We start from the raw sequence: 26,280 nt of genomic DNA on the forward strand, positions 1-26,280 counted from the left end.
GGCCGTGCTATGACAAGAGCCAGCATGAGAAACACACATGTTTTTCAAAAGCATGCAAGTTGAAGGTAGGCAGGTTGTCCTAATTTTAAAATGAAAAAATAATTGAGTTTAAAGCAGCATGTCTGATTCACTATTATGCCTTATTCTTGTAACAACTTTCACCTGACAGGCAATTATGTAGTTTAACAGGAAGCAAGTATACTTGCTAATGCGCTCTCATGCGCACTGAAATGGGCATCAAACGGCAAGCAAAACAGCATGTAATTTGCACTAATGGCTGTCTCAGAGAGTTATTCTCCTAGAGTTATTAGCTGAGATCCTAAACATGGATTGATCCATGGATTGTGAACGCAATGGGAATTCCCTCTGAATGAACACAGTTAGCATTGGTCTGGGTGTATCTCCACATCAAAGTCTGTTTTTCTGAGATTATGGAAAACCCATCCCTGCTTAGGGCAGTTGTGTTTTGATTGATGTGTGGTGAGAACAAGATGATTTGTACAATTTATTAGTTACAGTCAGGATGTTTCCCATCCTTGCCAGTTTCAAACCGGAACTAGTATCCTTGTTAAGCGCTGTGGTGAGGTTTTGGCCTAATTGTTAAACGACTAGATAGGGAGAGGGGCTGTACAGCATTCTTCTCCCACCCTCCAAAAATGAATTGTACAGCATTCTGATAATTAAAAAGTAAATAAAGCACAACATGGGAGAGAGGAAAATAGCTGCACAGGAAGGGAATAAAAGAACGACAGAATGCAGCTTTGAGGAGGGCTGAGCTGCTCTGATTCACTGCCCAAAAGGGACACAAGATCCTGCGGTTACAAGCCCCATGGGAGGCTATAAAGATCCTAGCCAGCAGGCATCTCCACCACTGCTCAGCGCTTCTCATCTACTTGACTGCCTCACCCTCCCTTTGCCTTCCTCACCAATGAAGCTTAAGAGAACGGGACAGGGTGTGGGGGCATATCCTGGTTGCTAAGCAACCACTGGACTGGACATACGTACCCCCCCCTGCACCACACACACACATACACACACCATGCTTCCCACTGCCAAGAAAACTGACAGACTGAGCAGCTAGATAGCAGGAAGGTTGAGAGGTGGAACGAGAGAGAGAGTGAGACAGATGAACTGGGGAGGTGGAGGTGATAGCATGCCCTCCAACATGTCTCCGATGAAAACAGTGATGTTCTATTCCATAACAACAACAACAACAACAACAACAACAACATTTTTATTATTTATACCCCAACCATCTGACTGGGTTGCCCCAGCCACTCTGGGTGACTTCCAACAAACAGTGATACCTCGGGTTACATACGCTTCAGGTTACATACGCTTCAGGTTACAGACTCCACTGACCCAGAAATATTACCTCAGGTTAAGAACTATCGTGCTCTGGCGGTGCAGCGACAGCAGGAGGCCCCATTAGCTAAAGTGGTGCTTCAGATTAAGAACAGTTTCAGGTTAAGAACGGACCTCTGGAACAAATTAAGTACTTAACCCGAGGTACCACTGTATGTTAGAACATAATAAAACATTACTTCCATTCACAGAGTCTCCTAGAGGACACCCTACTACAACATTTCTCCAATGAAAATAAGCATGTCCCAAAGAAAAGAGGGACATTCCGGGACCCAATCAAAAACCAGGACAGCTTCCGTAAATCCGGGACTGCCCCTGGAAAACACGGACACATGGAGGGTCTGTGATAATATGAAGAAGTTTGGTCCAAGGAAAAGAGTGTGGAGTGTGAGGCTTGGGGGAAATTTGGCAATTGCATATATAGCCATGTCTGGGTGAGTCCATGTTCCCATGCTGAACTGTGTGGTCCTCCTCCTCCAGTAGTCAGCCGCATAGCAACATATGGCATTTTATCAGAAAGCTTATATGCGGGGTGGTGCAACAACAACCCTAATCTGCTTAATAACAGGAGAAGGGCATAAATAGGCCACAGTAGCTGTTAAAAGGTGCACCCACAGAGAGAGAACCTTGTTCTCTTTTATTTCTTCCCTCGCTCTAGTCTAAATTAAACCCACTGCTTTTCTTGTGGCCTGGTTCCTTCAGCAGCTGCACGGCAGATAAGAAGTTTAACCGCTGCGGCTTTTCCTGGCACCGGAGCAAAGCAGCGGGAAAGACTCAGGCGAGAGTTTATATTTACGGCTGAATTTGCCCGCCGTGCAAGCGTAAAAAGGCGCAAGAGTCTCGCCAGGGGAGAAAGAAAAAGGTAGCAGATATTTATGAGGATTCTCCAGTAGCCTGAAGGATATGGGAATGTGGGATGAGGCGGGGTGGAACCAGTACCAGCGGAGACATTTCCCTGAGGGACTGCAGGGGGCGGAGGCCTGTATGGCACCAGGAAGGGAGGGGTTGCGGCTGTGGATATGCAATCTGCAGGGAGATGCCAGCCTACTGAGAAAGCTCTTTGCACAGAAGTCCCAGGGCGACTGTCTAGACCCCTGTTTTCAATTAGAAAGTGCAGGCGGGGGGGGGGGGGGAGAGACAGCAACACACAAACCCAACCTGAAGTCTCACTAGAAAGAAATGAAGCTGATTAAAACTGGGTGACACGCACATTTGTTTTATCAGACACACTAACAAAGGAACTAATCAACAATTTAACAGCACAGCGTCAAATTTCTGTGACTGTGAAAATTGGGATGCAGAGAGAGAGAGAGAGAGAGAGGAGAATTTAAGAGAAAAGAGAGCATGCCGAATGAAAACAAACTATCACCCGTTGCTCAAGTTCTGTGTGTACCAAAAATTCCTCCCAAGAATGAAATATGAGCAGTGCCCATCACTTTGTATTAACAGAAACTAGGGAACAATAAACGACAGTAGCCTTTGCCAAACTGGTGCCCTCCAGATGTTTTGGGACTAAAAAAAAGTCATGCTTGCTGGGGTTGATAGAAGTTTTAGGCTTAAACATCTGCAAGGCACCAGGCTGGCAAAAGTTGAACTATTGCTACCCGTTTAAGAATCCCTGCTGCTCACCACTCTAGTTGCAAGGCTAAAAATAAAAGTAGAACTTCATACTTTAAATCTTTTTTGTTAAATTGGTGGCATCAAGGATTGTTTAAAATCTGAAACTGCCACTTTTGCTATGGTGGAGGGAAGTTATATGAAAATCAACGGGTCCAGTTATTGCCAGCAGTTGAAAAGCCGAAAGAGGTCTGAAAATAAGAAATTTTTATTTTAAAGAATTTTTTAAAAAGATGTTTTTTAAAAAATGATGTGTCAGTTATTTGATGTTATCAAAAATGTTACTATAGCTTTAACCAGAAAATAAATGTTTTCATAGAATACAGGCTCTACTTTACCACGTTTAGCTTTGTTCTCATCATTCATCTCTTGTTCTTATCATCTCTTTCTGTGTTTAAAATTGATTTTGGGGTGTGAGTGGATGCAGAAAGAAAGAGAGAGCATGATTTTTGTGTTATTGTATATTGCCCTGAGCTTCTTTGGAGGGAGGGTGATTCATAAATATTTAAAATAAATAAATAAAAAGCATCTGCTCACATTTTGCCAACTTTGACTTTTTTTTAAGAAACTTGAAAATTTAATATATCAGTGAGATGCTATTGAGGACTATACCACCTGCTTCATTTTGTCTTAAATGAAAAGAGATGGTGCAATTATCAGTATCATTACTCCAGCATACTCAGCTTGTGAATGCTGGCAGGATAATATAAGCAAAATTGGGTGACAGAAAAACAAGAGGGAGGTAGCATGAAATTTTATTTATTTAACAAAATTTATATGCTGCTTGGGGACGTGGGTGGCGCTGTGGGTTAAACCACAGAGCCTAGGACTTGCCGATCAGAAGGTCGGCGGTTTGAATCCCCGCGACAGGGTGAGCTCCCGTTGCTCGGTCCCTGCTCCTGCCAACCTAGCAGTTCGAAAGCACGTCAAAGTGCAAGTAGATAAATAGGTACCACTCCGGCGGGAAGGTAAACGGCATTTCCGTGCGCTGCTCTGGTTTGCCAGAAGCAACTTAGTAATGCTGGCCACATGACCCGGAACAGTGTTTCTGTGTTCTCTGGCTACCGTCATGGTGTCCTGTAGCACCAGAAGCGGTTTAGTCATGCTGACCACATGACCTGGAAAAGCTGTCTATGGACAAACATTGGCTCCTTCGGCCTGAAGCAAGATGAGCGCCACAACCCCATAGTCGCCTTTGACTGGACTTAACTGTCCAGGGGTCCTTTGTGTATTTTAGATCCCTGGAAAATTTGGGTTCTAACTTACATGGGGAGTCTCCGTGACTGGAGAAGGCTGCTCATTGCATATAACTGCCTTCCACAATGACAGGAGATGAAGCTAGCACAGTCATGGATTTATATTCAGGTTATTTATTTATTTATTTATTTGGTACTGCAAATCTCATAAATTGGAAGAAATCTTTTAGTGTGGCAGCACCCACACTTTGGAACACCCTCCCTGTTGACGTCAAGCAGGGGTCTTTTACTCTTTGCTGTGCCTGCTTAAAACATTTTTCGTATAGGCAAATTTGCCGACAGGTAGATGTTGATGTAGTGGGACGCGGGTGGCGCTGTGGGTTAAACCACAGAGCCTAGGACTTGCCGATCAGAAGGTCAGCGGTTCAATCCCCGTGACAGGGTGTGCTCCCGTTGCTTGGTCCCTGCTCCTGCCAACCTTGCAGTTTGAAAGCACCTCAAAGTGCAAGTAGATAAATTACCTTCCTGCCAAAGTGGTACCTATTTATCTACTTGAATTGGCATGCTTTCAGACTGCTAGGTTGGCAGAAGCTGGGACAGAGCAATGGGAGCTCACCCCGTCGCGTGGATACACAAGGAGCCCTACAAAGATAGAAGATTCCCTGCTGCAGATAGTCGCCCTCCACAAGTTGGAGGGCAATGGAAATGGTTATGGAAGGAGATGGAACTAGCATACTCATGCTCCCTGCACCCCCTCACCTGTTTAATTAATGTTAATACCTGAAGAGAGTTTTGATGATGCTTCTAACACAAGCCTCTAATAACACCAGTTACACAAAACTGCAGATGTTAAAATGAAATTGAGAGCTTGCTAAATGCGTAGGAATAGCCTGCTAGAGTCTTCCTGCCATAACTCTAGAAAAGTCTCTATGAGTTGGTTTTGTTTTTCTTTTAATTTTCCTCTCAAATTCCTCTAGTTCTGACACCTGACGTTTGCAAATGGGCTACGCAACGATGTTAGTATTTTGGTGTGAAAGGACCAAAGACATGAGCTGAACTCTTTGTCACGAACTTAACAAGTGACCTTAACCAAATCAAAATCTTTCAACTTCAGTACGAACAACAGGCTTAGTAGTGAACAGTGGCCAAGCAGCTGCCTGTGGGAAACCATGAAGCAGGAACCAAGCACAAGAGCAGGCCTCATCCTGTGGTTTCCAGCAACTGGTTTGCAGAAGCATTTCTGCCTCCAACCGCAGACACAGAGCATAGCCACTGTAGTAAGTACAGTGGTCCCTCAGGTTAAAAACTTAATTTGTTCTGGAGGTCCGTTCTTAACCTGAAACTGTTCTTAACCTGAAGCACCACTTTAGCTAATGGGGCCTCCCGCTGCTGCCGCGCCGCCGGAGCACGATTTCTGTTCTCATCCTGAGGTAAAGTTCTTAACCTGAGGTACTATTTCTGGGTTAGCGGAGTCTGTAACCTGAAGCGTCTGTAACCTGAAGCGTCTATAACATGAGGTACCACTGTAGTCACTGACAGCCACAGTCTCCATGAATTTGACGAATCTTCTTTTAGAGTATTGCAAGTTAGTGGAGGTCATTGTGAGAAGGCTCAAGACAAGCAAGATAAATACAGTGGTACCTCTGGTTGCGAACGGGATCCATTCCGGAGGCCCGTTCGCAACATGAAAGGAAAGCAACCTGCAGTGGCGCGTCTGCGCATGCGCGGGTTGCAATTCGATGCTTCTGCACATGCGCGTGACATCATTTTGTGCGTCTGTGCATGTGCAAGCGGCAAAACCCGGAAGTAACCCTTTCCGGTACTTCCGCAGGACGCAACCTGAAAAAATGTAACATGAAGCAAACGTAACATGAGGTATGACTGTACTATTTTTTACATGGGTTCTTAAAATATTTAAGCAGCTTATATATGTCTTTCAGTAAAATGAAAGATAAATAAATAACTGCGCAATCAAAATACATCCAAACCCAATTCCCATGGCCTTGCTAAGAGTCTTCCAAACCTTAGGAAGCAATTGAGAAAGTGGTGACAAACTATCTGAAGCACCCATAGTGGAGATCAGGCATAGGGAACATCAGATATGAGAACCAAATGCAGCCCTTCAAGTCTCTCGGTCTGGCTCTTTGGACATATCTCAGGCTTCATATCCTTCTCAGCCAAACCCCTCTCCCAATGCCCCATCTGTCACTGACCTTGCTTACTGATTCCCTCAAATACTTTTGCCTTGAACTGTGATAACGCCTCTTGGATGGAGGATGGATTGGTGAGGGAGATGCAGAATCCTCTACATGGCTCTACACAGCTAGAATGTAGCCTATGGCACAAAGATAGGGGTCACATCCATTGCTCTGTCCACTTTTGCTTCTGGCTTCCCCTACTACTGGCCTGTGGCTTCCCAGTAGGTTGCCCATGGATCCAGGCTTTGGGCTCCCCATCCCTGCTGTAGATTTTCCAGGTGAATCAAGATGCAAAGCAGCAAGGATGTTTCTTCCAGATGAGTCGTATATGAAAAACCAAAGCAGCAATAATGCACTGGGCATTCGTGAGAAATGACAAAAAGGAAATCAGCCATGCCGCTGCTATCTCTTGATCTATCAGCAGCGAGGCATGGCCGACTGTGAAGTTCTGCCAGCACGGTCAGTACCAAGAGAATGGTGCTAAGCTGACTACACTAATTCCTTTCTAACAGGTCCCAAGAGATGCATAATGGGCAGCTGCTTTTCCTCCCTAGGCAGCTCTCATATATGCCTGAGAGCCACAGGGCTCAGTCCTGTCACCACTTGTCTTTAACATCCAAGCAGAACCTGCCCAGTATCTTGTAAGGTGATTTTGGCTTTGGCCAACAATATGTTGGGGATGTTCAGCCAGTCAATGGAGACCAGTGCTCAAAAGTTTCATATTGCATGTTAAAAACCCACCTTGTTCCTACACGCAACCCTCCCCTCAAAAAAAGAATTAAATCCTTTTGGTGGTGACTGTTAAAGATCCCATGTCATTGGAAGTGAAACTATGACACATCACCCAATGACAACACAGCCCCATAGATGTCATGCATTAAAACACCACCTTCTGTCTTCAAACAGCAAGGGGAGAAAACCACATTTTAATTATTTTGTTTCCATGGAGTTCTTTCCATTTTAGAGATGAGGAACTCGCATGCTGCTGAAAAAACAACAACAGGGGTTGCACCCACTGTGGTTGAGGTAGGATTTCAATGGTGGGCTTCCATTTCTAACAGCACCAGCCACTGTTCTTCCACCTTCTAACATGCTGGCATTGCATATTTGGAGCATTCACAACACAGATCCAAATAAGTGCTGTGCATCCCAGGCGCATTTTTATCTAAAACTGACTTAACAGTGTAGCAACTTGCAAATCCAATCACTGCCTCCCACCCACCCATTCCCGTCAGACTTAATAATACCATTGTCAAACTTCCTGGGTGTTTGGGGATGCTTCTCTGCAACATATGCAGTTTTTGCATAGAAAGAAGATAAATCATAGATATCATCTGAAGTAATAATGAAGCAGATTTTTTCTTCTCTTGTAGTTAGTTCACTTGACTCACCTAGTAGCATACGTAGAGAGGTGCAAACTGTCCAGTGAGAATTTCACTGGCTGCATTTAAATATACAAATCACCTTGGTGAACTGCATTGTGCCACAGGTCAGTTCACAGTTGAGTCACTTCACAATTGGGTCAGAAGATCAAAACTGTGGCACATTGTGCCCATGAGGTCCAGATTACTCTCAGTGCCAGGTAGGGGTGCCAACTTGAATAAGATATTTGGGGGGGGGGGAGGTAAGCCCCGCCCTGCATAATTGATCACATGACATGGTGCGTGCACACCATTTGAATGGCAATGCCCATCAACTTTGAGGGCGTCTCTCAAATATTTTATTAATAATAATAATAATAATAATTTATTATTTATACCCCGCCCATCTGGCTGGGTTTCCCCAGCCACTCTGGGCGGCTTCCAAAAGAATATTAAAATACTGTGATACATCAAACATTAAAAGCTTCCCTAAACAGGGCTGCCTTCAGATGTCTTCTAAAAGTCTGGTAGTTGTTGTTCTCTTTGACATCTGGTGGGAGGGCGTTCCACAGGGAGGGCGCCACTACCGAGAAGGCCCTTTGCTTGGTTCCCTGTAACTTGGCTTCTCGCAGTAAGGGAACTGCCAGAAGGCTCTCGGTGCTGGACCTCAGTGTCCGGGTAGAGCGATGGGGGTGGAGACGCTCCTTCAGGTATACTGGACCGAGGCCATTATTGGGACAGCCAAAGCCCCCTTGGTCCCTAGGAGTTGGCTCCTATATTGACAGGTGGCCTTGAACCACGCCATTCTTCATTTTGAGAGTCTCAAGCTGTATTGCTGTCATGGTTCACACTTCCTGATGCACCAATAGTGTAACAACAGAAGTTGCAGCAAAAAAAACCTTGTTTCACTTGATTGCCTTGCAGGTTCCTATGGCACACTTTCTTCACTCCTCTCTGTTTATAGCATTCCGAGTAATCTAATCTGTTCAGGGTGTTCAAAGATGCTGTCTCAGTGCCGGAGGTTTGGCTAGATGGTCTCAAGGTAGACTCTAACCTTACAATTGCATGCTTAATTGATCTGTCGTGCTACAAGTTTATGAAACTCAAAGGAAAGGGGGGAAGTGAGCTGTTTAAACTATGTAATTCTGTCCCCAAGCAACTAGCTCCATGCAGTGAAATAATTCTGGATTCACAATATGAGTCTTGTAAGCCACAATTACATTTAACAGCTCTATAATAAATTTACATTAGCGTAATAATTAGATTTTATTTTGCTCCCGAGCCCGGCCTTGAAATACACAAATACAAAGATCCATTTATTTAAACATCTGCCTGCCCTGAATAGATATCATTTGCAGTAATAAAGATGGGATAATGCATAAGAAACATAATCAACATACATAACAAAGCACTAAAATCTATCTCATCCAATAAGTTATTAGTGCCAACAAGAGACACATTTGACAGAAAATGTCTACTTTCCCCTAAAGATCCTCCTTAACTTTAGTAATTAAAGTTTTTTTAAAAAATCAATCTCTTTATCTTTCTAGCATATCAACCTAACATTCTTTCTGATGGAATTCCAATGAAATCCATCAGAAATGAAGCTGCCTTATAGTCTATGGCCACATAATGAAGAAAGGCATTCAGATATGATAAAGGACTATCATGGGAGGTGGTTTCTATTCCTCATCAGTCTCAGTTCCATTTGCAAGGAGTGTGGTATGCTAACCACTGGACCTCTCCTGTCTAAACTTGAGCTTTCTTCACACACACAAAAATACATATAGATGGAATCCAATTGATGCCTTTGCACACAGAAGGGGTTTTGATGGGAGAGAAAGGGGGACTATTTGTGTTGATAGAAGGGGAAGAAATGGAGGCAGTGAGAGATTTTACTTTCTTGGGCTCCATGATCACTGCAGATGGTGACAGCAGCCACGAAATTAAAAGACGCCTGCTTCTTGGGAGAAAAGCAATGACAAACCTAGACAGCATCTTAAAAAGCAGAGACATGACCTTGTCAACAAAGGTCCGTATAGTTAAAGCTATGGCTTTCCCAGTAGTGATGTATGGAAGTAAGAGCTGGACCATAAAGAAGGCTGATCGCCGAAGAATTGATGCTTTTGAATTATGGTGCTGGAAGAGACTCTTGAGAGTCCCATGGACTGCAAGAAGATCAAACCTCTCCATTCTGAAGGAAATCAGCCCTGAGTGCTCACTGGAAGGACAGATCGTGAAGCTGTGGCTCCAATACTTTGGCCACCTCATGAGAAGAGAAGACTCCCTGGAAAAAACCCTGACGTTGGGAAAGATGGAGGGCACAAGGAGAAGGGGAGACAGAGGATGAGATGGTTGGATAGTGTTCTCGAAGCTACTAGCATGAGTTTGACCAAACTGCAGGAGGCAGTGGAAGACAGGAGTGCTCTGGTCCATGGGGTCACGAAGAGTCAGACATGACTAAACAACAACAACGTAAGAACATAGCAAGACTCTGCTGAATCAGGCCAATGGCCCATCCGGGCTAGTAGCCTCTTTTCACAGTGGCCAACCAGATACCTGTGGAAAACCCACAAGATGGACTTGAGAACCCATTCACCCTCTTCCTTGTAGCACCCTGGGCCCCTGAGAGTGGTGGGACATTCCTAAACAGAACGGAAGGGGGAAATTGCCTCTCCTCCTCCTTCATAAGAAGATGCTTTCTGTAGGTTGTCTCAGACATTTATGCCTTCCAATAATTACCTTTTGGATGGATCCCACTTATCTTACAGGAGGGATTCACCAGCAACTTAACCTTCACTGGTCATGCAATTGCCTCTTTTTCATCCAGGTTTTGATCCCATCGTTCATGGCAGATGTGGTCTCTGCTTGCCAGGCACTTCTGATCACATAGCAATGGCATGAGGTTTATTTATTTTTTAAGTTTTAACTTATTAAGATACTGAGAAAGGACAAAGGCAGTCAAAAAGGCTTCCAGAAGGGGCAGTATTTTAGCCAAATCTGAAGGCGGGACTTCATATTGCACACAATACTGCAGAGTATTTTTCGCCCTAAAGGGCGCACCGGCCCATAGGGCACACCTAGTTTTTTTGGGGGGAAATAAAGAGAAAATAATTTATTTCCCCCCCCCCCAGGCATGGGGCTGGGGAAGCCCAAGCTTCCCCCGACCCCAGCCCCAAGAACAGACTGCTATCCGCAAGCCTTGGGAGCCCGGCTGGAACTCCCGCCGGGCTCCCACGGCTAGCGGATAGCTTCCTGAAGCCTGGAGAGCGAGAGGAGTCGGTGCACACCGACCCCTCTCGCTTTCCAGGCTTCAGTGAAAGCCTGCATTCGCCCCATAGGACGCACACACATTTCCCCTTCATTTTTGGAGGGGGGAAAGTGCATCCTATAGGGCGAAAAATACGGTATTATTAATGATTTGATAGATGTTAAACCTTCCGAATTCATTTAAAAAGAGAAGATAGGTTCCCGTAATGTTAATAGTTGTGTAGAAAGGGGAATTTCAGTAGTTACCAAATCATTAAAAATAAATACTGGCTACCTATTATATAGGGACGCAGGTGGCGCTGTGGGTTAAACCACAGAGCCTAGGACTTGCCGATCAGAAAGTCGGCGGTTCAAATCCCCGCGACGGGGTGAGCTCCCGTTGCTTAGTCCCTGCTCCTGCCCACCTAGCAGTTCAAAAGCCCGTCAAAGTGCAAGTAGATAAATAGGTACCGCTCCGGCAGGAAGGTAAACAGCGTTTCCATGTGCTGCTCTGGTTCGCCAGAAGTGTCTTAGTCATGCTGGCCATATGACCCAAAAGCTGTACGCTGGCTCCCTCAGCCAATAAAGCGAGATGAGCGCCACAACCCCAGAGTCGGTCACGACTGGACCTAATGGTCAGGGGTCCCTTTACCCTTTACCTTTTTACCTACTATATAGTGTCAAATATGATTCCCTAACCTTAAGCCTAGGAACGCAGGTGGCACTGTGGATTAAACCAAAAAGCATAGGACTTGCTGATCAGAAGCTTGGCGGTTCGAATCCCCGCGACGGGGTGAGCTCCCGTTGCTCAGTCCCTGCTCCTGCCAACCTAGCAGTTTGAAAGCACATCAAAGTGCAAGTAGATAAATAGGTACCGCTCCAGCGGGAATGCAAACGGCGTTTCCGTGCGTTGCTCTGGTTCTCCAGAAGCGGCTTAGTCATGCTGGCCACATGACCCGGAAGCTGTATGCTGGCTCCCTCGGCCAATAAATTGAGATGAGCACTGCAACCCCAGAGTCGGTCATGACTGGACCTAATGGTCAGGGGTCCCTTTACCCTTTTACCTACTATATAGTTTCAAAAATGATGCCCTAACTTTCAGATTCAATTGAAATAGATAACAGGCTCCTATAATTTTAATAGCTGTGTGGAAGAGGAATTGCAATGGGCCTCATTCAAGCTATACTTTACTGATATTTCCTCGCCTCTCTCTTTCATATGGCCACCCTACCTCAGTCCTTTCCACATTTTCTAACTTTTGCCAATACAAAAAAGGCAGATAAACAGCCTACTGATATGGACAGCTATCAGAATAGCTATGAATATCCATGACTGGAAGGGGGGGGGGGACCCCAGGAATGTGTGTAAGTTAATGTGCCAAGCACAAATACAAGAAAATGGAATCTGAATGACCCATTTGCAATATAAGGCCCCTATCTAGAAGCACCCTAAGATTCAGAGTAGGAAAATCTCAGACTCCTGATCACTCAGGCCTGATGATATTGCCTAAAAATCTGGTTCTCAACAATGTGAGGTTGGGGGCAGGGTGTGTGTAAAGATTTGGAAATATTTTTCCATCCCTGAGTAAGTCATTTAGAATGCAGTCCTTTACGTGTTGAGACCCACTGAGTTTAGTTAAACTTATTCTGAAGTAATTGTGGCCTTCATGTTACAATTCTTTGTAATAGGAGTCTTTGTGGTGCATATGTATCCTATACAGCACGACCCTATGCATGTGACTACGCAGGAGTAAATCCTATTGAGTTCAGGAAAGTTGGCTGCTTACTCATTTACCTGGGAGGAAGCCTCTTTTAGGAAATTAAAGAGACTTACTTTTGAGTAGCTATGTAGATAACTGCACTGTTTATGTAAGATTAATCGCCATTGACTAGTTGCTAGTGTTTTTCATTGCATTTCTTCTCAGGGCACAACTACATGTCCAGAAGACAAAATAATACAGCACCGCTGGTAAAAACTGTGATTCTCTGCTACTTTGAAGAGAAGGGAAATATGGTTTTAAATTCTTTATTAAATCATTTACAGTCACACCTCGGGTTACAGACGCTTCAGGTTGCGCGTTTTCGGGTTACGGACGCGCCAAAACCCGGAAGTACCGGAACGGGTTACTTCTGGGTTTCAGCACATGCGCAGAAGCACTAAATTGTGCTTTGCGCACGCATAGAAGCACCAAATTGCAACCCGCACATGCACAGACGTGGCGCTGCAAGTTGTGGGCGCTGCGGGTTGCGAACATGCCTCCCGCACGGATCACATTTGCAACCTGAGTGTCCACTGTATTAGATCCCTTACCTGCCTTTCACCATAAAGTCTCAGGGCACTTTACAAGAACAGAATATGCAACTTACAATAACAGTTAAAACCATTACAATTATAGAACATGCTGATATGAAGGTCGGCAGTTCAAATCCCTGCAACGGGGTGAGCTCCCGTTGCTCGGTCCCTGCTCCTGCCAACCTAGCAGTTCGAAAGCACGACAAAGTGCAGGTAGATAAATAGGTACCACACCGGCGGGAAGGTAAATGGCATTTCCGTGCGCTGCTCTGGTTTGCCAGAAGTGACTTAGTCATGCTGGCCACATGACCCGGAACAGTGTTTCTGTGGTAAATGGTGTTTCTGTGCACTGTTCTGGTTCGCCAGAAGCAGCTTAGTCATGCTGGCCACATGACCTGGAAGCTGTATGCCGGCTCCCTCAGCCAATAAAGTGAGATGAGCGCCGCAACCCCGGAGTCTGTCATGACTGGACCTAATGGTCAGGGGTCCCTTTACCTTTACTTTAAAACCATTCCAAACAGACAAGAACTGCATAAATTCAGCAAAAGAGGTGGGTCCCACAAAACACCTTGATTATCAAAGAATGAGAGGCTAGCACCAAAAATAACCACCCTCTCCTGGTTCCCCTCTGCAGATCTTAACACCTGAAAAGGTCAGAAGCAATTCTACAAGCAGGCAGCACTCTCAGATCTGCCTTTAGTCTTTCTACCAGCAAGGAAATAAGCATCCATGTGGCTCACGTTATATGCTAATAGACTTGCAGCACAACAATCCTATGCATGTTTACTCAGAAGAAAGTCTTGCTGTGTTCAGCAGGGCTTACTTCCAGGTGTACACTTACAGGACTGAAGCATCTGAAAAATCTAATAAGGAGGTCTGCTTGGCAGACACAAAATTTATTAATGAGTAACTCTCCAATACAGATTTTATCTGATTTATCTTGCAAGACACTTAAAAAAGCATAGGCTTTGGAAATGGCTTACAAGTGAGTTACAGCATTTACATATTAATTATAGATGGAGATTTCCAATTAAGTTGGTGGACTTTTTTAAAAAGGTACTACGGCTTCATGCAGATTCCTGAAGAGGACAATTGCTTTGGGAACAGTTAAAAGAAGCTGGAACAATAGATAAGCGAGATGGTTCTTAAGTTTTTAATTTGTCTGGTAATTCAGATAAAACCGTAATGGGTTATTAGAATGATGAGGCCTTAAGAATAATTATGCTTTTGACAGTTGTTAGAAATTGGAATTGTTTGTTTTTGATTAAACTATACAATTGATATGTCTGATGTTGGAAAGTGTATTAGCTGGTGTTCTTTTCCACTTTGGTCTTGGTAAATAGTATTGCAAATACTATTATCAAATGTAAGTAAAATGTAAGTAAAATAAATACTTATTTCTACTATGCCCAGGTTATCATAATTTTCCAGGGGGGCATGATAAAGTTCTTACAGCTTTCAAGTTCCACTTGGAGCTTTTGGTTTACTCAAATTAACACGCCTATCACCTTTTAAATGCATCTGTGGGAAGGGGGCGGACATTGTTTTGTTGTTTTGGTTTAATTATTTACTTGTGTCTTGTCTTGAATTTTATTCTGTGAACCGCCTGGGATCTCTTGTTGAAGGGCGGTATATAAATATAAGAAATAATAAATAAATAATTATAATAATGATTGATGCTTTTGAATTATGGTGCTGGAGGAGACTCTTGAGAGTCCCATGGACTGCAAGAAGATCAAATGCATCCATTCTGAAGGAAATCAGCCCTGAGTGCTCACTGGAAGGACAGATCGTGAAGCTGAGGCTCCAATACTTTAGCCACCTCATGAGAAGAGAAGACTCCCTGGAAAAGACCCTTATGTTGGGAAAGATGGAGGGCACAAGGAGAAGGGGACGACAGAGGACGAGATGGTTGGACAGTGTTCTCGAAGCTACAAACATGAGTCTGACCAAACTGCGGGAGGCCATGGAAGACAGAAGTGCCTGGCATGCTCTGGTCCATGGGGTCACGAAGAGTCAAACACGACTAAACGACTAAACAACAACAACAAATAATAATACTCCTGCAGTTCATAAGCTACCTCAGCTACTAGGGCATGCTTGTGATTCTCATCCTCCAAATCAGGAATCGTGTGCTGTCAAGTTGGGGCTGGCTCATAACAGATTCCAGCCTAACTTCAACAGAATAGCTACTGCCAAACATTAATTAGGATAAGAACAATATGAGGTGATGACTAAGAGATGAGAGGCTGTAGCCAGTTTGTTCGATCTTTACTCTTTAGTAGCATTTCAGTCCACAGTTGCATTTAAAAAGAAAAAAAAGAAAAAAGAATGCAAGCGGGAACAGAAAATAGTCGAGAAAGAACTAAGCGAAAAGCCCAAGACTTGGGAATGAATACAGAAAGGAGTGTGTCAGGACAGCAATGAGCTGTGGTATGTAAATACACTTAAGGCAAGGGGAGAAAATGTTCTGGAGCTGCTCCAGTGGTGCCAACCACTTGCACAGTTTGCCAAGATTAATCTTTAGGTTGCTACTTCAGGGCACGGGGGGGGGGGGGAATAGCTGCAATGGCATAAGGCAGGCTGCAATTGTTCGAAAGAAGGGCACCATAAAGCAATTGTAATACTAGAACACAGGGCCATGAATGTTGGAATATTCGGGACTGAAATATACTCGGAGTCGAGTGTGGATTTCATGCTCTTTATTCAGCTCATAGTAGCGAGGAATGAAAGTTCCCCCACAATATCTACTTTATATACATTATTTACACAATGAGCTGCATGTGATTGGCTAATTCCGGGATTCTCCTGTAGGCCAATCAGGTTGCGGATTCACTTCCTCCTGGAGCTGGATTGGGTGGCTCCTGCGGACCAATCATACTGCTGCATTGTTCTAGGGCCAATCAGACTGCTGCATTCTGAATCCTATTGTTTTAGGACCTGACTGCTGCATTTTGGATCCTATTCAACTCAGTACATAACACCGACAGACCAAAGGAAGTACTTATTTATCCAGCACATAGTTAAAACTGTGGGATTTGCTCACACACGTGATGTAGTGATGGCCAAGTTGGGTGGCTTTAAAAAAGGAATAGACAAGTTCATGGAGAAGACTACCAAGGACATGATGGCTACAGTATGTCTGTGTGCCTTCCTCTCCAAAGAGCAAATCTGGTTCAGAATTCCTTGTAGATACCCAGCTTCACCACCTACAACATTTTAAATATATTGAAATGTAATAGTGGCAAAGGCTGATCATCGATAGTGATGATTCTCCTGAAAAGTTTACATCAAGCAAAGTAAGTTTGGACCTGTGATATTTGCAGCTTGCCAGCTTGTGCTTCTTTATCGGCTGCTTCTATTTATTTCCATGACACAGTTCCACAAATGATGGAGGAAGGAAAATGGATTTTGAAAGCTCCCCATTGCCAAGATGTAGATCTTCTGGACATGCTGAGGAACTGGCTGTGCAGCCCTGTCCCTCCATCTCACATTACAAATCACTCAACACCAGCATCAATCAACAGCCACATCGCATTCATCAGCTATCACCACAGACAGACAGAATTGGCTTTCATATCAGGTATAGGAAGGGTTTTTAAAGTACAAAGGCTTGTGTCACCATTATTATCAGCTACTTTTACACTCATTTCCAAAGCTGCAACTGTTTTTGCTGAATCCCATCAGTAATACAATTGGTAACTTTGGCCTGCTTTACATATGCACCAAACATGAGATGGGAATGAGATATCCAGAGGTGAGAGAACAATTTTGGGATGCACAAGAAAGCATCACATGTTGAATTCTTTTCTGCAATAAGAAAAATCCCCTGCAAATAGAAAGCCAGGATAACAGGCTTACCCTTTATTCCTGAAATAAAGGGTTTTTGTTTTGCTTACACTTAAAAAGGTAAAGGTAAAGGTACCCCTGCCCGTACGGGCCAGTCTTGCCAGACTCTAGGGTTGTGCACTCATCTCACTTTATAGGCCGGGAGCCAGCGCTGTCCGGAGACACTTCCAGGTCACGTGGCCAGTGTGACAAGCTGCATCTGGCGAGCCAGCGCAGCACATGGAACGCCGTTTACCTTCCCGCTAGAAAGCGGTCCCTATTTATCTACTTGCACCCAGGGGTGCTTTCGAACTTCTAGGTTGGCAGGCGCTGGGACCGAACGACGGGAGCGTACCCCGCCGCGGGGATTCGAACTGCCGACCTTTCGATCGGCAAGTCCTAGGTGCTGAGGCTTTAACCCACAGCGCCACCCGCGTCCCTTCTGTTATATTTTCAAATATGGGTTGCATTCAAAAATGGCATCCTCACCTGCAATCAAGTTACAGTCTACCACTTTGGGATTCTACCACATTCTGCAATGTGTGCAGCCCAGGCCTATTATGATGGCAGGAAACAAACTCTTATAAAGTTATCTCTAGGACAGAAACTCCAGCCCAGTTCAGTGGATTTGAGGAGGATTCTGGAACGTGAGCATGAGAATTCTTTGTGCAACAGCTAAAGGGCTTTTCAGATGTATACAGCTGGGGATACATGACATGATGTACTGTGGGAACCATGATGGCAGGGAGTGGAATTATATATTCCTCTGCTCCCTTTGTTTGATTCACCTGCTTCTTCCAACAGGCAATAGCCCTCCATGGAGATAACTTTAAGCCTGACCCAGCACTCCACCAAGTCTCCAATGAGCCTCAAACAGTTCAGGTACGTCTGGCTGCAGAAGGTACCAGTAAGAGTCATCTCCATCAGGCTGTTGTTCATGGAGGGTATCTTCCTTACATATACAAATAATACTATACAAGTAAAAAAATTTAGCCCAATCACAGAAATCACAGCGGGTGTAATTGAGCATAAAATTAGCATTAATGGGGATGACCGGATGCTTGATAGATAACTTCTAACAATTAGCTTCTAATGGCTGAATTATATTACACTATAAATAAGAAGCATTTCTGTAGCTTTTATCCCAGTAATTTTTTTATTAGGATTGTCATTCAAATAAATCTCAGCTGATTTCAGCATATGAATTGTAGTCAATTAATCCATTAGCTGAGTTTGCTTAAATCTGCATAGGAGTTAAAAGTAGTAGTTCTGAAGCCTGAGGCATACTCTGTTACAGCAGGAGAAGGAGAAGAAGAAGAGAGTATTTCATCCTGTATGTGGGAGAAGGAGTGGGGAGATTCCTGTTAAGGTGACGTTTGCCATCAGCACTTTCTACCAGAACTTACATTTAAAAATAATACGTTTAAAACATTCTGCCAGATTATCGGGATATTTTTTCGTTGATTAAAAGGTAAAAGGACCCCTGACCATTAGGTCCAGTTGCGGACACCTCTGGGGTTGCGGCGCTCATCTCGCTTTATTGGCCGAGGGAGCCTGCGTACAGCTTCCGGGTCATGTGGCCAGCATGACTAAGCCGCTTCTCGCGAAACCAGAACAGCGCATGGAAACGCCGTTTGCCTTCCCACTGGAGCGGTACCTGTTTATCTACTTGCACTTTGACATGCTTTCAAACTGCTAGGTTGGCAGGAGCTGGGACCGAGCAATGGGAGCTCACCCCATCACGGGGATTCGAACCGCCGACCTTCTGATCAGCAAGTCCTAGGCTCTGTGGTTTAACCCACAGTGCCAATCCCTTTTCGTTGATTAAAAGCTGCTTAATTTGTTAAATGTCTGCCTGGTGCTGACATTGAATATGCAGGCATGTGGGCTCCAGGGGCGGAGATTACAGCTGCTTTGCTCCTCCCTGGTCCAGCTAAGCCAAGGTTTGGCTTAGTCAGTGCATTTTCCGAATCTGAGCTCATGGTTAAGCTCTCTCCTCCTTAACCACGAGGTGCAGACAAGATCTGCTGGCTTAGCAACCACGCTGTACAGAGCTAAAAGGTTTTTGTTGTTTTGATTGCTATTTCTGCTTTAGTTTTGATAATTGTTGTTGGACTGATTTTGTTTTAGGCTGTTATTTTAAATATTGCGAGCCACCCTGGAAACTACACTAAACAGAAAAATATATTTCCAACATGCAAAGTGCCGATTCTAGAGAATCTGAAAGGATATTGACAGATACCCAAAAAACATATGATATTTGGGGGGAAATGCTGCCTCACGGCGAGTAACCCATATTGTCCAAAATTTGGCAGTCTGTTCAGAGAACACAGTGGAAAGGTTCATTTACTTTCCAATGTGCTGGAGAGTGGATTGTTTTATATTAGGATGACTAGTGACAAAGGCTGGAATGGTGTTGGCACCAGTGTGCGATGGCTGATGACCAAGAGCAAGGGATGGTCCAGGGGAAGACAGAGTGCAGCCATCAGAGGAGGAAACCCCTAAAGAAGGAAATGCAAGCCAGAATACTAATTAACAGCACAGGGTGGATGCAGGAGGCAAACTGAGATTCTCTCGTCTCCCCACCCCAGCCATGCATATGACAGTGCTGCTTTGTGGAACAGAACAATAGGTACATTATACAAACCTATAATTATCTCAAGAAGAGTGATAGCTAATTCAAGGCATTACATGAACGCTGTAATATTGGATACAGTCCCACAAGAGGCAAACAGGGAAAGGGGGAGGGGGAGAAGAGAGAGTCTTTAAGCAAAGACTGAAAACTGCCTAGCGCAAAACATCAAAGAGGATATTTCATGGTCTCTTCCTGTTTGTTTGGATGCTCCCCGCAACCCCACTCTCTGCCTTCACTTAATGATTTAAAACACAGTTCCTTCATTCATGTGTTTCTTGGCCACATCAGGCCCTAATCAGTTCCAGTTAAAGAACATCCTCTCTCTGTTTTCTGGGTAACAGCATGGATTGCGGGGATAACAGAGCTCAGCTCCCCTTGCTATGCCCATGTAGGGTGGAAATGTCAAGGTAATGCACTGTAATTTGTTAAACAGCCTGAGAAACTTGCAGACAACAGAAGGCAGAGGGGACGGTAGAAAGAATCAAAATGCCAGAGATTTAGAGGATTACATGATGTACACAGGAATTGTCAAGCTAGAGTTAGCAACTATTTCTGCACCTCCAGCCTCATCCCCATCAGATGGGAACACCCAAAAATTGAGGATGAGATTGGTGACGGAGAAGAAGGGCAGAACATTGAGACCTATCCAAAACAAACAAAAAAGAGTTTGCTACTTAACATATTAAGCAACTGTGCACAACAGTTTATAAAGAGATTAAGAAGGTTCTCTAACACAGAGCTGGACAGATGGCTTATTCTCTTAGTAGCAAATGCTTATTGCCTCATTATAATTTACCACAAGAACCCATCTCATTCTCAGTGACATTCTAATTAGGAACATAGGAAGCTGCCTTATCCCAAGTCATTGGTTGATCTTCCTCAGTATTCTGACTGTGGCAGCAGGACTTCAGACTCTATGTATGTATCTAGAAAAACCTTGGGGCAAAAGCCTTATGGGTAAGTTAAAAAGGTAAAGGGGACCCCTGACCATTAGGTCCAGTCATGGACGACTCCGGGGTTGCGGCGCTCATCTCGCTTTATTGGCGGAGGGAGCCAGCGTACAGCTTCCGAGTCATGTGGCCAGCATGACTAACCTTCCCGCCGGAGCAGTACCTATTTATCTACTTGCACTTTGACATGCTTTTGAACTGCTAGGTTGGCAGGAGCAGGGACCGAGCAATGGGAGCTCACCCCGTCACGGGGATTCGAACCGCCGACCTTCTGATTGGCAAGTCCTAGGCTCTGTGGTTTAACCCACAGCGCCACCCGTGTCCCTCTCTGGGTAAGTTAAGCATACATAAATCCCATTGAAATGAATGGGGCTTGACCATGCATTTGTTGCTTTTCGGCAGACTGAACTCTATTTTCCATCGTCCAAACCTCCTGAATTCATTCTGTCTTCCTCACATGATGCGTAGCACATTAAGTAATTCTATCCAAACAGCATTTCCTTTTTTTAAAAAACTTACCATTTTATTCAGTTTCATAAAACCTCGCGTTTACAAAGGTTAATGAAAAAAATGAAAAGTATTAATTTACATCATGTGAAGCATTTGCTTTGTTATGCCAGTATTCAAGAAATATTCCCCAGTTCTGTCTAAACATTGTAAGTTTCCACCTTTCTTCTTTCACTCTCAAATAAGTTGTAAGCTTTGCCATAATGGTGTAATTGCAGAATTTAAAGCATTTCCATTCATTCAAATGCCAGTTTCCAAGGATGATGGGAGTTGCAATCCAACAACATTGGGAGCGCTACGGGTTCCCTGCCACTTCTGCATTGTATTCTTAAGAGTTAGCAGCATGATTGAAAGCTATAGAAAATAAGGGCTCTATCCCAACGTTTTGCATCACCAGATAAAGTGCAGTACTAAAGCAATAAAGCGGCAACCAGGAAGAGGCTGACATAAGAGCAATTGTAACTAGCCATTAGGACCGTTCTGTCACAGAGTGGCAGAGTCCTGTGACAGTTCCCCCACAGGCACAAGGCTTTTGTGGGGGTGGGCAGCAGCAGGGAGGAGGCACCTTCCTGTTTTGCCTCAGGCGGCAAAATAGGATAGGCTGCCCCTGCCAGCCATGGTTATGAAATTCCCAGTCCATTGTTACTTTTAAAAGTGCTACAAGACTTTTGAGGAAGGGGTGGCTTCAGACGACCCCTGTTAACTGTTTCATGTGATACGGTGTCTTGTTATTAAAGAGTTGTGATCTACCTTGAGGCTTTGATATGGTTAGGCTAGAAACCCAGCAAGTATACAAAATAAACCACCCCTGCTATGTTAATGTGCTTCTGGCTAAGTATCTTGCTGGAAGGTTCCCCTTCCTCTTGCCCTAGGCATCAATATATAGTTCAGAGATAAAAATGCAACCTCTAACTTTCAGAGAGAAAACAAAGGTTAGTTGCTCAGTGCAAGGCTGCCTGTATGTATGTTTGCTTAACAGCACAAGTCCATTATAAGAGCCACTTTACGGGCCAGTGCAAAGGAAGATTCAGATGTCATTGTTTACACTGTTGTACACCACCCTTGAGAAGGGACATAGTAGGTACTATAAAAATGTTTTAAGTCAGCAATCTGATAACTCAGGGTTAAAGGATAAGAAAGAGAGCTTCTCCTTGCCCCCCTCACCGCCCCACTAGGATGACCAGATGCAAAAGAAAGCAAGGCTCCTGAACTGCTAATAGTTGAGGGAATTTCAACAAGGGTAGATTCTGCACAAAACGGTTGATAAGTCTCTCTAGAGATTCCTTGGAGTGTGCTGTCAAAGCTGTGTCATCTGCAAATAGCATCTCTCAGATAAGGATCTGCCATGCTTTGCCATGTGGAAATCCCTTTAGGACGACCCAGTGCCTGAAGACTGGCGGTCACAGGCAGCCAAGTCGTGCATTCATAGCAGTGACCAGAGGATAAATGACCGCTGGGAGGAGTGCAGAGAGAAGAAACGCCGTGGTGCATCTGCAGCAGCACATCTGGACGCCTCAGCTGCAACAAAACACGTCCCTACCGCATTGGTCTCTACAGCCACAGCAGGCGCTGTGAGCTTGACCTCACCTCCAAAGGCACTCTCCTCCATTGTCTCCTGAGAAAAAAGGATGCCAGCTTAAGCTTCCACACAACAATTAAAAGATCAGGAGCCCTGTCCTCTTTTGCACCCAAGCTCCGTATCCACGATTCAGCAACTAATTTTAGAGTGCAAGGTTAAGTTCCAGAAGCCGTCCCCTTTCTACTAACTGGGGTCAATGGCAGTCAGATATACCTGAGACCAAAGTGAAGGAGAACCGGTGAGTTCAGGTAAGGGAAAAGGCTTGGAAGAGTGTGCAATCCTTTGGCCCCAGTTTATGGCCAGTTATGTCTCCATCAGCCCTGGCCGTGTCACATTGGAGATAGCAGCTTGCCCAGTGAGGTGAAGCTGCCACACTACCTTCTTGACAGCAGCATCCCTGCCGCATAATGGGAGGTCAGAAGTCAGCCTTGCTAATGGACCAAGAATGCTAGGCTACAATCTCAAGTCAAAGTCGGAGTTAAACCATGGTTCCTTAAGTGTAAATTGGGCCCCAAACCAACAGAGAAGACCAAATGCGGTCAGATGCTTTATTTGACGTAGCTATCACACTTTTGCTCTTTGTGTCGCCTGCCAAATATAGAGTCTGAGGTTTGCCAGTCCTTGGCAGTTTTGAAAGAGGAAGCAAAGAGGGAATGGATTGGCACATTCCCGTATTCTCTCCTGCCTCCATGCACAAGCAAGACAAAAGCAGAAACATCTGCAGGGGAGATAAGAGGCTGCCGGGCTCGGCTCAGCTGTATGGGAGCTTCTCTGCCTTCACTGAGCGCTAGTGTTTAGAGCTAGGCAGCTAGCCCACTCCAAGGCTGAGCTGCACCATTTCATTGGACAGAGAGGACCCCACAATGATCAGCATTTACACTGGTCACAAGATAGCGGAATCAGACCAAGAGGCAATTACACAAGCATAACGAGTTCTTGGTGACATTACCCAAGGCATCCAAGATGAAAAAACATAAATATTTCACCTTGAAACGTGAGAGGGGTAGTTCAGCAAGTACCCTCTTCATCAAGTACAACGAAGCATCAATAGTAACCTTTTTCCCTCCTCCAGTGGGCGGAAAACAGTGGGAACCTTACCCAGCCAGTTCACATTTCTCTCGCCGCAGACATAGTCAAACTGATCTTGTAACCTTCTCCCTGTTCCTGCCCACACAACACCCGTCCAACCCACATAGCAGCAGTGTTAACTCATATTTCACCTGAACTGCAGACTTCTTGCACTTGTAACTCTGGAAGGGATCCTGGAATGGAATCTATGCAGTTTGGTGGCCTCCTGAGCCTCTGCAACTGGGGCAATTAAACCTGCTAATGCACTTAATGTTTCTGGCAAAGCTGGAACATTTTTTTATATTTTAGGAGGGGGCAGGACTTGAAATAATTTTTATTTTTCATTAGACAAATCTTACTTATAAGGTGTTCCTTTAGATAGCAGAAGTCTTTTAATTCTATCCCGGGCTTGTGGACTGAGATAGCAATGTTATTATGCCTTCAGCCTTTCTTGCGCATTGTAAAGTTAATGTTTTTAGGTTGTGCATTTTTATTCTCAAACCAAAGCATAGCTCAGTGAGAGTCATTCTAGAGACAGCACAAGTGAAAGAAATCTCTGAAGTTGCACAGGCTTGCCACCCACAGCAGGCCATTGTTTACACACACACACAAAAAAATCCTCTGTCTCTTGAAGTTTAATTTCCACTTAGGGTGGTCACTTATGCATGGTCAAAAAGAGAGAAAAAGATGTCACCAATAAAGATGGTAATAAAAGGTAAAGGGACCCCTGACCATTAGGTCCAGTCATGGCCGACACTGGGGTTGTGGCACTCATCTCGCTTTATTGGCTGAGGGAGCTGGTGTACAGTTTCCAGGTCATGTGGCCAGCATGACTAAGCCACTTCTGGCGAACCAGAGCAGTGCATGGAAACGCTGTTTACCTTCCTGCCGGAACGGTACCTATTTATCTACTTGCACTTTGACGTGCTTTCAAACTGTTAGGTTGGCAGGAGCAGGGACTGAGGAACGGGAGCTCACCCCATCACGGGGATTCGAACCGCCGACCTTCTGATCAGCAAGTCCCAGGCTCTGTGATTTAACCCACAGCGCCACCCGAGTCCCTAAAGATGGTAATATTGGGCATGAATTCATTAAGTGCATTTCACCATAGTGGCCAGGTGATCTCTGTCCTGCTGAAGCTGATGTCTCAAGGCTAACTGTTGATGACCCTTTCTGCTCTCTCTACTTATGGCTCTGTATGTTTAAAACAGGCCTGGGTGAAATGACCCTTCAAACAGAAGGCTGTAAAGTATGACACATTCCCATGCCACAAGCTCAGAGGAGGAGGAGCCAGCTGAGTCCGGGGCTGCTATATCACCAACTGGGAAATAACCAGCTCCTCGAGCTGGCATTTCGAAGCCAAAAGTGCTCAAGGCTGATGGTTTGTATCCCACAAAACCTGAGAGTCCTGCTGCAGAGCCGAAGACAGGACTCTCACAGGTGCCATGCCCTGAACCAAACTCAACACAGGAATCGAAGGCTTCCCATGCTACCACACAGCCCAGTGGTGTTGTGCCCCGCAAAAAGGTAAAGAAGGGCTCCTTTGAAGGCCAGGGCATTGGCTCTTCAAGAGTAATACCTATGGAGCCTTATCTCCCATGATCATGGAGTTCATTTGTAGGAGGGGCATTGGTTATGCCCCAGGTTGCCAAGGCTCATATGACATCAGGGGTTCCAACTTGAATAAAATATGGGGGGTCAGGTAACCCCCACCTCACATAATCAATCACATGATGCGGTGCACGCACACTATTTGAATGACAATGCTCATCAACTGGGGAGGCGGTCCCCACAAATATTTTATGGGGGGGTCAAAGACCCTTCAGCCCCTAGGAGTTGGCTCCTACATGTGACATCAACATAAAATGGAGCTTCTAGTGTCATCAGCCCTGTCCAGCGGAATGATCTGCTGCAAGGCTTATGTGTGCAATTAATAATACAGAGAGCCTGCTTGCTTTAAAGGAGCCAACCGGACAGCGGCTCCCCTCCTCTCCCGCTTTGCTCCTTTAAAGAAGCAGGCTCTCTGACCCTCTCTCCTCCCCAGTCAGCGGCCCTTCTCCCGCTTTGTTATTTCAAAGCGAGGCACGGAGGAGGGAAGGAAGGGGAACCATGTCTGCTCACGACTGCAGCAGACCCTCCCCCCGCCACCCGTAGGCATTCCCTCCATAACACGCACAGACATTTCCCCTTACTTTCTACGAGGAAAAAAGTGAGTGTTATGGTGCAAAAAATACGGTACTCAGCGTTTCTTAGGATTTAAGATTTGACTATAATGATTTGCAAAACCTGGAGAGATCTAGCAGTCCTTTGGATTGTCCCTATCAGGGTATACCATGGGGAACAGCTGCAAGGGAATGTTCCAGCCATAAGGAAAGAGCAGCTATGATAGGAACATAGGAAGATGCCCTACACCAGCACAGATCATTTATTTATCT

General features: G+C 44.9%; 1 protein-coding gene across 2 annotated transcripts in view; it reads right to left on the reverse strand.

The window, feature by feature from the left end:
* The window catches only part of DPF3 (double PHD fingers 3), a 183,791-nt gene that overhangs the window by 101,933 nt on the left and 55,578 nt on the right, over positions 1-26,280 (reverse strand). The gene's annotated exons all lie outside the window — the stretch shown is intronic.

This window comes from Podarcis tiliguerta (assembly GCF_965153285.1).
Source record: "Podarcis tiliguerta genome assembly, chromosome: 1".
Lineage (NCBI taxonomy): Eukaryota > Metazoa > Chordata > Lepidosauria > Squamata > Lacertidae > Podarcis > Podarcis tiliguerta.